The following is a 12860-nucleotide window of genomic DNA, read 5'->3' on the forward strand; positions in this document are numbered from 1 at the left end:
CAGAGACGCAGCCTTGTGGTGGAGAGTGATGTGCATCAGAGAACTTTTCGGCCCGACAGTGTAGTCAGCCTGGGACACATTTTAGTGTCATTAAAGAGGTTTTTCCAAAAGTTAGGTACAGTAGCCTACAAAGTAACAAAATTTAAAATCTTCCATCTCTGCCATTCATGGGCTTGTCACTGCTCTTCTGCGGAGGTCTGTCTACACTTACATTTTTTCTCCTGGTTGTTTGAAGTGACTTAAGATGCTTAGACACAGCGGGTCTTCTGTTCGTGCAAATGTATTCTTGCTTTCCTCGCGATTAAGTTGCTTGCATATGCCGGACAGAAGGTCGAAGGTCACCGTAATTGGCAGATGGAAGAAGTTCCATGCTATCAACTTTGAGGAAGTCTCTGGCTGCCTTCACTGCTTGACAAAGCAGTGAGTGATGAATTCTGCTTAAAATGACAGGGGGCTGCATAACAAACAGCACAAGCTATCAAGCGGTATTTTTAACCAACATGCACTGTTCCCTTTGAAAAGCCAAATCTCCTCTCGATGTTTTCCCTCCTTCAAAGAGCGCATTTTGCTCTCCTTGGAAGTGGCTTCTCTTCCTCTCCTAGATGCTCATCCTGGACAGTTATTGCCCTAGATGATGGATGAACTCACTCCCCAGCAGGTGTTCTCAGCCCCTTGTCAGCAGCCCTGGACAATCTGGCAAATCTCTTCTGGTGTGTGGGGTTGTTGGAGACCTGCCGCTGGCTCCTCTCAGCTGAGCTGGAGTTAGAACCCTTGCATCTACTGGCCTGGCTTCAGCCCTGCTCCCTCCCTGTCCGTCATTTCTCCTTAGCCTCCCTGATTTCCCTGCAGAATCAATTTCTTCAGAAAGCACTGGGTACTGCTGTGGGGCAGCTGCTATCTCTACATGGCTGCTCGCCAGCACAGCACGTTTCTGTAGCTGGCGCTACCAAGATGCACAGTCTATTCCTCAGTCGAGCTTCATTCTAGAAAGGGATTGTGTTCTCAGTCCTGTAAAGAACAGGTACCATTTAGACTCAAACTGAACTATGAAGATCTCAAGTTGGAGACCACATACCACTCTCAATAGGTCCAACGCAACCAGATTTTCCTCTAGGCTTGCGACACATTGCTTTTTGCTCATTTGGACATGAGAGGAATTAATTTGTTTTTTTCTTTTAGTAGCCATCACGTAAAAGCGTACCTAGCGTGCCAAGAAGCTCACACTGTATAAGAAGTGAGAGGCAATGAAACTCAGCTGCGGTACCAGCCTGTGGACGCTTCACCCTCATGCTCACCTAGGACTCATGCTCACACCATCGAGTGGCCACTGGATTATGTATACTGCCTGACCTCTCTCTTCCCCTCTCTCTCATTCTTCCTCCTCTCCTTCCCTTCTTACTGGCTCCATGTCACCATCTTTTCTTTCTTTCCTCTCTTTCTCTCTGTCTTCTCCATTTTATCGTCCTCCTCCCGCTCCTCCCTCCCTCTGTTCTCTGACACACACACAGGAATCATTGAATTTAATGTAGGATGTCTTTTTCTTTTAATTAATTAATTAATTTATTTATTTATTTATTTTTGGCTGCGTTGGGTCTTCGTTGCTATGCGCAGGCTTGCTCTAGTTGCGGCGAGCGGGGGCTACTCTTCGTTGTGTTGCACAGGCTTCTCCTTGCGGTGGCTTCTCTTGTTGCAGAGCACGGGCTCTAGGTGCGCGGGCTTCAGTAGTTGTGGCTCACGTGCTCAGTAGTTGTGGCTTGTGGGCTCCAGAGCACAGGCTCAGTAGTTGTGGCGCACGGGCCTAGTTGCTCCGCCGTGTGTGGGCTCTTCCCGGACCGGGGCTCAAACCTGTGTCCCCTGCATTGGCAGGCGGTTCTTAACCACTGCTCCACCAGGTAACCCCTAATGTAGGATGTCTTCACGTACATGCATTAACAAGTCAAATCATCCTGTTCTGTCCTTCCTCAAGTTCCTAGGGCTCATCACCGAAAGCTCCACCTTAACTTGCTCCACTGTTTCCCTGCTTTCATTGCCACAGTCCCTCCCTCCTCCCTCTTCCATGTGGCCCACCCACATCATTCTTACTTTCCATCTTTACACTCTCAGAGGTCTGGATCTCCTTTCCCATTGTTTTAGCTACTACAACACTTGACTAACACACCTGAAGTAGATTAGTAAGTGATTCCGGGGGACAATTTGTCTTCTATGTGGGTTAAATTCTATGTGGCAGATATTGACTGAGCATCTGGAGTGGAGGAGGCCTTCCCTTCCAGCAGAGCCTACTTCCTGCTCCCCTGCTGTGGCAGAACAACTCCTTTCTCCATTCGGCACCTCCGTCAGCTTGGGAGGTACCTCACCCTCCATCCCTTAGAACTTAGCCCCCGTGAGGTGCTTCACAGACTATCAGTTCCAAAGATGATCATCTAGGGGCTACAGTGACACTGTCCTCCTTAATTTTCCCCAACTTGATCCATCTGGTCGTATTTCCTTCATCACTAGGAAGATGTCTTGCTCGTTTCTGCTAGTCAAGAGCTTCATCTCACACATCTTTCCTCTCGCCTCGAAGGCCCCCTTCCCCTCTGCCTGTCATTCCTTGATCATGATTGATGTTGAGCAACTTCTCATATACTTGTTGTCATTATGTATGTCTTCTTTGGAAAAATGTCTGTTTATCCATGGCTTTTGAACTAGCGTGTGGCCCATATATTTTGCCCACCATGTTCTCTTTCTTTCCTGGGAGGAAACAAAATGTGATGGGAAAAGTACCAGGTTTTAGAGAGAAACAGACCTGGATTGAAAATCTAACTGTTCTATTTATTAGTAATAGTTGAGATGATACCTGAAAGTGAAGGAGGAATTGGCTGAATGGGGATGGGGAGAGGCATCAATAATGAAAGGGTCAGGATGTGCAAAGGCACAGAGGCGAGTGGAAGCAAAGCTCCTTCAGGAAACCTAGCGAAGGTCACAGTGGTTGGAGCACAGAGAGTAAGTATGAAAGTGGCACAGGGTAAAGCCAGAAGCGTAGGTAAGGGCCAGAACATGCTGGGCCTGATGTGGTATCATGTGGATATTTGTGATCCTAAGAGCAATGGCAGAAGATTTTACATTGTCAGGCTTTGAACAGATGTGGGGGGTGCGAGGGGAAGGGATCAGTAAAGAGAGGCCAAAAGATCTGATTTACCACTTAAACTTATCACTTCTGCTTCAGTGAGGAGAACAGGTAGAGAGGGCAAGAGTGAATGTGGAGACACCATTTAGGAGACAAAGGCAGAGGAAGATGGTGGCTTGATATTGGGTGATGGTGATGATGGCAGAAAGAAGTGGGTTGATGGGAAAGATGTTTGGGAACTTAAACCAATAGGACTCGTTCATTGATTAGGCAAAGTCGGCTGCTAGGTTCATGGTGGTGTAACTCTATCGCCTGTTGTGTTCGGTCCTGTGTTGCACACATGGTAAGTGCTTACTGAATATTTGCTGTTTGATGGAGAATAGAGAGTGATGAATAAGGAGCTGGAACCTTTCATCCCACCAGCTCCAGAAAGAAGAGCATTTCTAATTCACCTCACCTCTCAGAGCTGGCAGACAAAGAAGAAGCAGGTGTGTGCTCCAGGGCAGAAGCAATCTTGTTGGCAAGGGAAGACATTATGCTGGGGCTCCAGATCCATCTTACTGACCTTATACAATATGTTCTCCTGAGCAGAGGGGAAGAAATAAGGTCATGGGATAAGGGCCAGAAATGATGTAATGACAAAACCTCTTCAGACACGTGTTCTACTCTGGCTAAATGGCGATGATCAGAAAGTAAATTTAAAAGTCAAAGAACAGTCTTTTTATCCCATTCTTATGTCTAAAACCTGGCTTAACCACAGCCAAGCTCTCTTATTCAGCTGTATTTATTGGGTGACTCCTCTATGTGCCAGGTACCATGAATTTATGGAGCTGAGCTCTTCTTGGAAGAGAGAGGCATTAATCAAATCTTCCCACAAATAATATATAATTGCAAATTTTGAAGTGCTAGAAGGAAAGGTATACAGTACTGTAAGAACATCTAGGGGGAGTTCTTGATCTGGACTGGAGGGTCAGGGGTCTGAGCTCCACAGAATAAGTTTCTATGTTTCACTTGATTAGGTGTGGGTGAGAACACAGAATGCTGTAAGTGAGTAGCATTGTAGGATCAAGGCTGTGAATGAATAACAGCTTTACGTTCTGCACATGTTTCTGTGACTGCTGAGAACGATCTCATGCTTCATTCCATTGGGTAGTAACTCAGCAAGGACTGAAATTATGGCTTATTTTCTTAGGAGGGCACAACATGGGTGACATGAATGTTAATAATGAATAGAGGCAAAGGTCAGCAGCCTTCATTCTGTTGCCCTCAGTAACACACACCTATTCTCCCCAATCCCCAATATGTAAGCTTCCTGAGGAAGGACACAAATGTTTGTGTCCTTGATTTCTGATTCTTTATTACCTAGCAAAATGTTAGACCCATAGTTTCTATTTAATAAAAATCTATTAGTAAATATTGATAGTTTGAATTTTTATCACTATTTTAGTGCATATGAAATCATATGAAAATAGGATAACTAGAAGTCACTTTTCAAGTTTATTCTCTTTGTGAGAATGAACACAGTTTCAGTTTGCACTGTCATTTTTACATTCCTGCACATAGCACAAAGCAAGGAATACCTGTATTTTATTTGTTTTACAATAAACTTTTTATTTACCTACAGATTATGAATGTAAGCCTAACCCCACCCAAATCAAGAAGTAGCACGTTATCTGTGTCCCAGACGTCTGCCTTGTGGCCCCTTCCTAGCGGTCAGCCCTGTCTTGATTTCTACCATCACAGGTGAGTTTAGTCTGGTTTTTTGTTGTTGTTGTTGTTGTTGTTGTTTTATTGGGAAACAGTTCTCCACGAGTCTCTCTCTTTCTAAAAGGCTTGCAAACAAGGGCACTGACAGCTTTTGTTCTGGATTATCTTTTCCAGAATGTATGAACAGCCCTGGATGGTAGAGATGGTGTTTCCCTCTGGAGCAGAAGGCAGATTTAGTTGCTGTTTATTATACTGTATAGTATAATAAATATTTGTCCTTCCCGTGCAAAGGTCAGACAGGTTTGCTTGCAGCCCATTATAAAAGATTAGGGTTTCCTAAACTTGAGGATCTTCCACTGGGATGCAAATCCACTCCGTACACAGCATCCACCTAGGCTGCCTTGCATTGCCCTTGTGCATCTTGGGCAAGGGGAACTGATGTGAAAACGAGCTGAGCTGCTGGCTGTGTCAGCTGTATTAAAGCTGCTTTGTCTCTGACCCAGAATTCTCATATCTGCCCGTATCTGTGAACCGCAGTAAGCTAATTTACCACCTAGCAAGGAGGGATCCTGAGTTTCTGAATTTAGTCTGTTTTTGAACTTTGTATAAATGGAATCACTCAGCAGGTACTACTGTTCTGTCTTTCTGTCATTCAGCATCATATTTGTGAGACTCATCCATGTTGTTTTGTTTGGCAGTAACTTATTGATTTTACCTGGTGGTTAGAATCCCATTGCACAGATATGCCAAATCCATTCTGCCGTTGATGACCACTTGTGATGTTTCCAGTTTGGGCTACTTTAAATAATGGTGCAATGGATATTTCAGTACACTTGTCTTGGTGCACATATAGACACATTTCTTGTGTGTATATACCTAGATGTGAAATATATAGATCAGAGGTTTTGCACACGTTTAGCAAATTTTGCCAATTCGTTTTCCAAAGTGGTTGTACCAATTTTCACCCCCATTTAAAATATACAATTGCTCCAAATCCTCTTCAACATTTGATGTGGTCAGATGGCACTCTTGGTCACTTTGTTTTGTTTTTGAAAGTTATGCTGGTGGATCTAGAGTGATACGTCATGGTGATTTTATTTTCATTTTTCATTGACTATTGAAATCAAATACTCTTATTTGTTTATTGGCCATTTGAATATATTCCTCTGTGAAATATTTTTCACATATTTTGTGTAGTTTTTTATTGGGTTATCTATCTTTTTCTTAAATATTTATTAGATTTTCTTATATCTTATGGATATAAGTCCTTTGTTGGCTATTTGATCTTCATAGGTTTACTAAGACTGTCAATTTTATTAAGGCTTTTCAAAGAACCATCTTTTGGGTTTGTTGATTCCAACAAATTAATTAACTAATTAATTATATTAATAACTTTGTACTCATATTTATAATTTCCCTCCTTTCCTCATTTTTGCAGAGTATTAATTTGCTGTTCCTTGGACAGTTGCTTAAGATGTATATTTATATAATAGATTTTCCTTCTTCACTTCTGTTATAAATAGTCCAGGCTATATATTTCCCTTTACTCATGATTTTATTTGCATCTCACAATTTTTATATTTTGTTATTTATTCAAATCAATATAGTTCCTAATTTATATGATTCCTTGGTTTACTCACTGGTGTAGTTTAAGACTTAATTTCCAAACATTTAGGGAGTTCCTCATTATCTTTATTATTCACTCCTAGTTTAATTCTACTGCAGTCAGGGAAAATATGCTGTAGGTTTCTGTCCTTTGAAATGTGTTGATTCTTGCTGTATAGCCCAGCATATGCTCAGTTTTGGTGTGTTTTGCACATGCTTAAAAATAGTGCATATTCTGCAGTTTTTGGAGAAACATTCTCTATATGACAATTAGATCAGTTTGTCAATTGTGTTACTTAAATATTTTACATCAATACTTTACTCATTTGGGGATTGTCCTGTTATATACTGATAGAGGCGTGTTAGTCTCTCACTGTGACTGGGTTTTTTTTTTTTTTCTCCTTTTGTTCTGTCAATTTTGGATAGTTTAAGACTGTTTTATTAGGTACCTAAAAATCTAGAATTCCTATACTTTCCTAGTGAATGGACTCTCTTATGATTATGAAATACCTCTCTTTATTTCCACTAATGCTTCTTCCCTTAAAGACTGTTTTGTAATCAGTAACACTGTAATGCTTATTGTTAGATATAGCTCTTTCTAAATTGCATGGTATTTTTGTTGCCATTCTTTTACTTTCAGCCTTTTAAAATCTTTGTATTTAAGGCATGCTTTTGTAAGCAACATAGAACTGGACTTGTAAAAATTCAATTTGACAATCTTGTCTCTAAAATAGTTGTTATTTTATCTACATTTAATGTAACTACTGATATACTTGAGTTTAAATGTACCTTCTAACTATTTGTTTTCTATTTGTCACATTAGTTGTGCTGCTTTTTCTCTTCTTTCTTGCCTCTTATGTTAATTACTATCTCATATTCCCCTCTGTTGGCTTTTTAGTCATACATCTTACTATTCTCCTTTTAGAGACAGCAACAAATATTACTATACTTATATTGACTTACTAGAATCAAATATAGATTGGAAATTTTGCCATATACCGGACAACACAATTGCCTTTTTACCCCTCTTAAACATTTGTTTTCATGGACTTATTTCTAGAAATATTCTAAATCCCATAAAACATAAAAAGCTTATGTTTTATTATACAGTCCACATACCTACATATTTATCCTTCCTGTTTCTCCTCATTCCCTCCTGTTTCTTTGTAGTTGCATCTGAGATAATTTCCCTTCTGTTTTGAAGATCTCCCTTTAGTGTTTCCTTCAGTGAAAGCCTGATAGTGAGAAATTCTTCCAAGTGTTGTTTGTCTAAAAATGTCTCTTTCTTTCACTTTGACTTTTGGGTATAGATTTTTATGTTGAGAGTTCTTTTATTTCAGCATCTTGAAAATGTCAGTCCATTGTCTTCTAGCTTCTATTGTTTCTGTTGAGAAGTCAAATATCAGTCTTACTCCTTCTTTGCAGGTTATGTTTTGTTTTTCTTTGCTCTCAAGATTTTGTCCTGCTCTTCGGTTTTTAGCAGTTTTATTATGCTATGACTAGGTATTTCTTCTACTTTAGGTCCCCAGTACCTCTTCACCCTATAGGGTTCCTGGCGATTCTTTGTGTATTTTTTCTCTTTCAAAAAGTTATCAGTAATTATTCTTTTAAAATATTGTTTCTATCCTCATGTCCTCTCCTTTCTATTAGAATTCTAAAAACACATATTAGATCTTCTCATTGTGTTCCATATATGTTTTATGCTTTTTTGCTACATTTTCTATCCTTTATTCTCACTGTGTTTCATCCTAGACATTTTCTCCTTACTTACCTTCTAGTTCACTAATCCTTATTCTTCTGTGTCTAATGTGCTGTTAAACCCATACTTTGAGTTCTAAATTTCTGTAGTTTTAGTTGTGGAATTTTTGTTTGACTGTCTTTTATAGTTTTTAGTCCTCACTATTCATAAACAGGTCTTTTCCTCTGTTTCTGTTTCTGAATAAATGTTGAACAGTGCATATGAAAAGTGATAAAGATAATTTGAGGCTTTGGGTGATTGTTAAAATCTTCCAGAAAGGGAATAAGAAAGGGCCATGGGACAAATGTCAAAGCCAGAGAAATTTCAGTACAAAGTCTCAGTAAAATTAAGTGTGTGATTAAAACAATTTCTTAAGAATATAGAAAGGTTTAAGGTGTTACCTCATAGACCCTTTTAAATGAAACTTCCTAAGGGTCTTAAGAAAAAACCTCACAAACCCTTTCTGCAAACAATAGGTCTCCTAAAAATATTAATTGTGTTTTTCCATGGCAGTCCTAAAGGGAACCAAAGGTAGAGAGAAATATTTACTTCAAAGAGATGTGTGTGTGTGGCTTTTGTTAAATGGAATGGTTTATAAATGCACAGGCAGGAAGGCCATCATACTTCTAAAGTCATTATAATGGCTTGTGTAAACACAGACCATTTATAATAGAAGGAGAAGGATTACTAGAAAGGTGAATCAAAATCCAGAAGGAGAGTAAAGATCCCTGGAAAATAGTTGAGTCTAATTCAAGGAACTGGAAATACATACCTGATTGGACTTCAGAATTGCTGTGGACCAGAGACTGCTTCTATCTACTATTTTTCCCCTTTTTAAAATGGGAATACATACAGTAGATATCCTATGCCTATATACAATTGTATGTTATATTAGTGGGAGGCAAATAACTTATTTCTTTTGCTGGTAGGTTTTTTGATCAAGAGGACCCATACTCAAGGAATCATACCTAAGGACCCTTATCCACAGTAGCCCTGACTTAGACGACAGGGTCCTAGACTTGAAGTTGATGTCATAATAAGAGGAAACTTTGGGGGTCTAAGTGAAGAGACAAGTATATTTTGCAAGTGAGAGGAATGTGTACAATTTGTAATCTCAGAGGGAAGATTATTTTTTAAAAATAGTAACAAATTCTTTGATAATTCTTTTGAGTGGTAGGCTCTATGTATCCTCCTCTTAAGTCTGAGCAGAGCTGTGAGTATGTCAGCTAACAGATTATAGCAGAAGTGACACTGTGTGACCACTGTGGCTAAGCCAAAAAAAGCTTTGCTGCTCCCGCTTGGTTCTACTGGGACACTCGCTGTGGAAGAAACTAGTTGTCATGTAAGAAGTCTGACTACTCTGACACCATTATGCTGGTAAGGCCCATCAACGGGCTCTTTTTAACAGCCCCAGCTAAGCTCCTGCCAACACTCAGCATTACCTGCTATCTATATGTGTGAGCCATATTGAATGTCTAGACCAGTTGATCCTTCAGCTGAGTGTAGTTTCAGCCGACACTCGATTCCAACCATGCCAGATACTCCAATTGAGAGCATCCTATCTGAGCCCTTGCTAAATTCCTGATGCACAAAACAGTAAGCAAAATAAAAATGGTTGTTTTCAGGCCACTAAGTTTTGTGAGAGTTTATGTAGCCATAGTAACCATTACACTAGGTGTAGGTCCTGGGAATCTACATTTTAATAAGCGTATGTAAGTGATGCTTTTGCATACCGCAGTCTATAATTTGTACCACAGGTTATTATGTGCCCTGCCTTGCGTTTCTTTCTCTTCTCCTTAACACCTAGCCGAAGAGGCCAGAGAGCAAAGACATCATCCCAACCTTAGCCTCTGGAGGTGAAGCACAAACCATCCAGTACCTGGCTACAGAATAATCTCATGACTAATGGAGAAGGCAACTCTCCATAGTGTTCTGGGAATAGATGGTTTTCTCTCACAGCCTGCATCCCCTGATGTTACCCTGAAATATCTAGAGCGGAAAAAATCTTACTCCTTTCCTTTTCACCCCTGCTGCTTCCTGGGCCAATGAGAGAGCAGGAAACAGGCTTTGAGTCATTCATTATGCAAAGCGGTGCTGTGTCTCTTTCTGAGGAAAAGGCATTCATGAATGGAGTTATAACATTAAAATAGTCTTCCAGGTACATGAGAAGTTGAGTTATATATTAGCATTTGCGTGCAGAAAACTCAGTATTTTTCTAATGTTTTATAATCATATGTTGCTTCTTTACAATCATGTGGATTGTGTGTTACATTCATTCATTAGTTCTTTTTAATGAACTAGCACACCTGGTACCTTTCAGCCCCAAACCTCATTGCTTTATTTGCTTTTTGCCAGTCATTGGAGGCGATAGGGAAACTCAGGAGAAAGAACATGTATGTCAGATAAAGAGAGACCAAATGCAGGTGGTGATGAGATATGAATTACACACCTGGGCTCGTTCATCTCCCTCTCTTCTGACTTTAAGGGGAAAGTCAGAAAATAAGGGGAAAATAAAATTTTAAATTTCAAAGGTAGTGCTCCTTTTCAAAATCTCTAGTTCTCCGACCTGGTGCTTATTTTCCTGAATGACAGTAGAGGAAAAAGATGGGGAATTGAATGTGTTAACGATATCCACTGTCTTCAGTGTTATGCCCTTATTAGTGAGTAATTTGCTATATTTAACTTTCCCCCTCTGGAGACTTCAGTGTGTATAAATCTACCAAACTACTTACGTTCACAGCAAACAATTTAGGTTCTTTTAATAGCATTGAACATTTAGTTTAACAGCTCATGTGTAGTTGCATTTGTTTCCTTCTTTTTTCTTTTCCTCCCAAGATATTTAGTCTTGTCATAATCATACAGAAATAAAGAATATGGAATTGGACATAGAAGAATTCTGCATTGGTAGAACAGTAAACCTTTTAATCAGTCCAATTTTTAGGAATAACCCTCCACTATCTACTTCATTCGCCCTGAAAATACTTGAACATAATTCTAGGAGTAAAATGATTTCTTTAAAACTGCTTCTCATATTTACATTCAAAACTTAAAGTATGACAGATCAGAAGCAAAGCTTGGAAAAGAATGCCAACTTTAGAATGTCTTTGAAAAATTATTGTTTTTCATTATTTTAAATATATATTATTAAATATATAAAATAAAATGATATCAATATTATGAAGTATGTTCTACGGAGTTAAAACATCAAGTCAAGAAATAGACGGGTTTGCTAATTATTTATTCAGCAATAAGAAGAGGAGCATTTCAACTTTGGGGATTTTTTTCCACTTTTCCATAACTTGGCATTTTCCTATTTATAAAGATACTTGTCTAGGATTTTCCAGATCACAGAACTACTTAGTTTACTTAGTGAACTCCAAGCAACATTACAAATCTGCCCACAAATGCGAAGGTGTAGGAAAAAATGATTTGCTCTCTTCTCAGTGAGCTTTCTGGTTTGCACCTATAAATATCCATTCAGACCCGGCAAATATATAAAAAGAGAAAATGAGAGTAATTATATTTTGCATAGATTAATTTAAAAAATTACAAGAGCATTCCACATCCACAGAAAGGGTATAATATGTAAGAAATGCCGCTATGAAGATTATAGAGAAAAGGGAATTGAATCATGATAAGTAGAAACACCACCTGATTCTACACCAATGGCACAGGGTTGCATATTACAGGAGGAACACCACTGGACTGGGGGTCAGGACACCTAACTCTTCCAGGTCTAGCTGAGTCAGTGACCTTGGACATACCACTTCAACCTCCTGCAGTCTTTATTATGAAACTGCCAAGTTGAATGACATAATCTAATCTTTTCAGTAGATTTGTGTATATTGATCCTAAAAAAACACAAAAGATTAACTGTATAATTATTTAGTTTGCAGGACATTTTGTAAATAATTCTAGAAAGCCAAGTAACAGGTCCAATTTGGATATATAGATTGAGGCCAGCTTCAAATGAGACCCTGAGGGTGCGACTAAACAGTGGATTGTAATGGGCAGTCATTTCCTCTTCATCTCTTGATTAGTCTTGGATGGAGGTAGAAGCCAAGCTCACTGCCAAAATTAGGATAGGGACAGTTGGCAAGCAGGTTGTAGAGAATGCTGTAGTTTTGGAGTGTGTGTTAAGTTGAGTTTTCTAGAACACTTTATTTCAAAAGGGATAAGTGAGATGGTATCAATACTTTTGTACTTTCCCTTCATTGGAATAACCGAGGTATGACCAATACTGTCTCCAGAGGTCCTCTGCCATGTGCCCATGTTTCCCATTTATGAGACTCTACTGGATTTCACCCCATGTTTTACCTCCCCTTGCCCATCCTGTTTCTCTACCACCCTATGGGGTTTCACCTCATTAAATGTCCTGATCCCTCACAAATTCTCACCTTAAGTTCTGCTTCTAGAAAACTCCATTTATCCACATAGTAAAACTGCATATACAGGCTCCCCAAAGTTTAGAACTTTAGATAATAGATATATAGAATGTGATTTATACTTGACATCTGATGAAAAAAATCCTACCGTAGGAGTAAATAGTACAAGAAAATACATTTATAGAAAGGAATATTTACTTAAAGGAAACAAATTTTTTATATACTTTAAAACCATATATTTGTTTAGCCATAATAGTAAATCATTCTTAACCATAATTTTATTCAATTTGTTCAAATTCAGTGGAAGGTCTTCTGGGAC

General features: G+C 39.1%; 1 protein-coding gene across 2 annotated transcripts in view; it reads left to right on the top strand.

The window, feature by feature from the left end:
- Positions 1–4794: 4794 nt before the first annotated feature.
- Positions 4795–12860, top strand: part of CRBN (cereblon) — a 209986-nt gene continuing 201920 nt past the window's right edge. Inside the window, exon 1 of one of the 2 annotated variants that reach the window (XM_082848941.1) lies at positions 4795–4849. The gene's annotated coding sequence lies outside the window, so the exon portion shown is untranslated. The remainder of the gene's footprint in view (positions 4850–12860) is intronic. The other variant, XM_082848943.1, reaches the window with a different exon arrangement.

Source organism: Leucopleurus acutus (assembly GCF_964270905.1).
Source record: "Leucopleurus acutus genome assembly, chromosome: 10".
Taxonomy (NCBI): domain Eukaryota; kingdom Metazoa; phylum Chordata; class Mammalia; order Artiodactyla; family Delphinidae; genus Leucopleurus; species Leucopleurus acutus.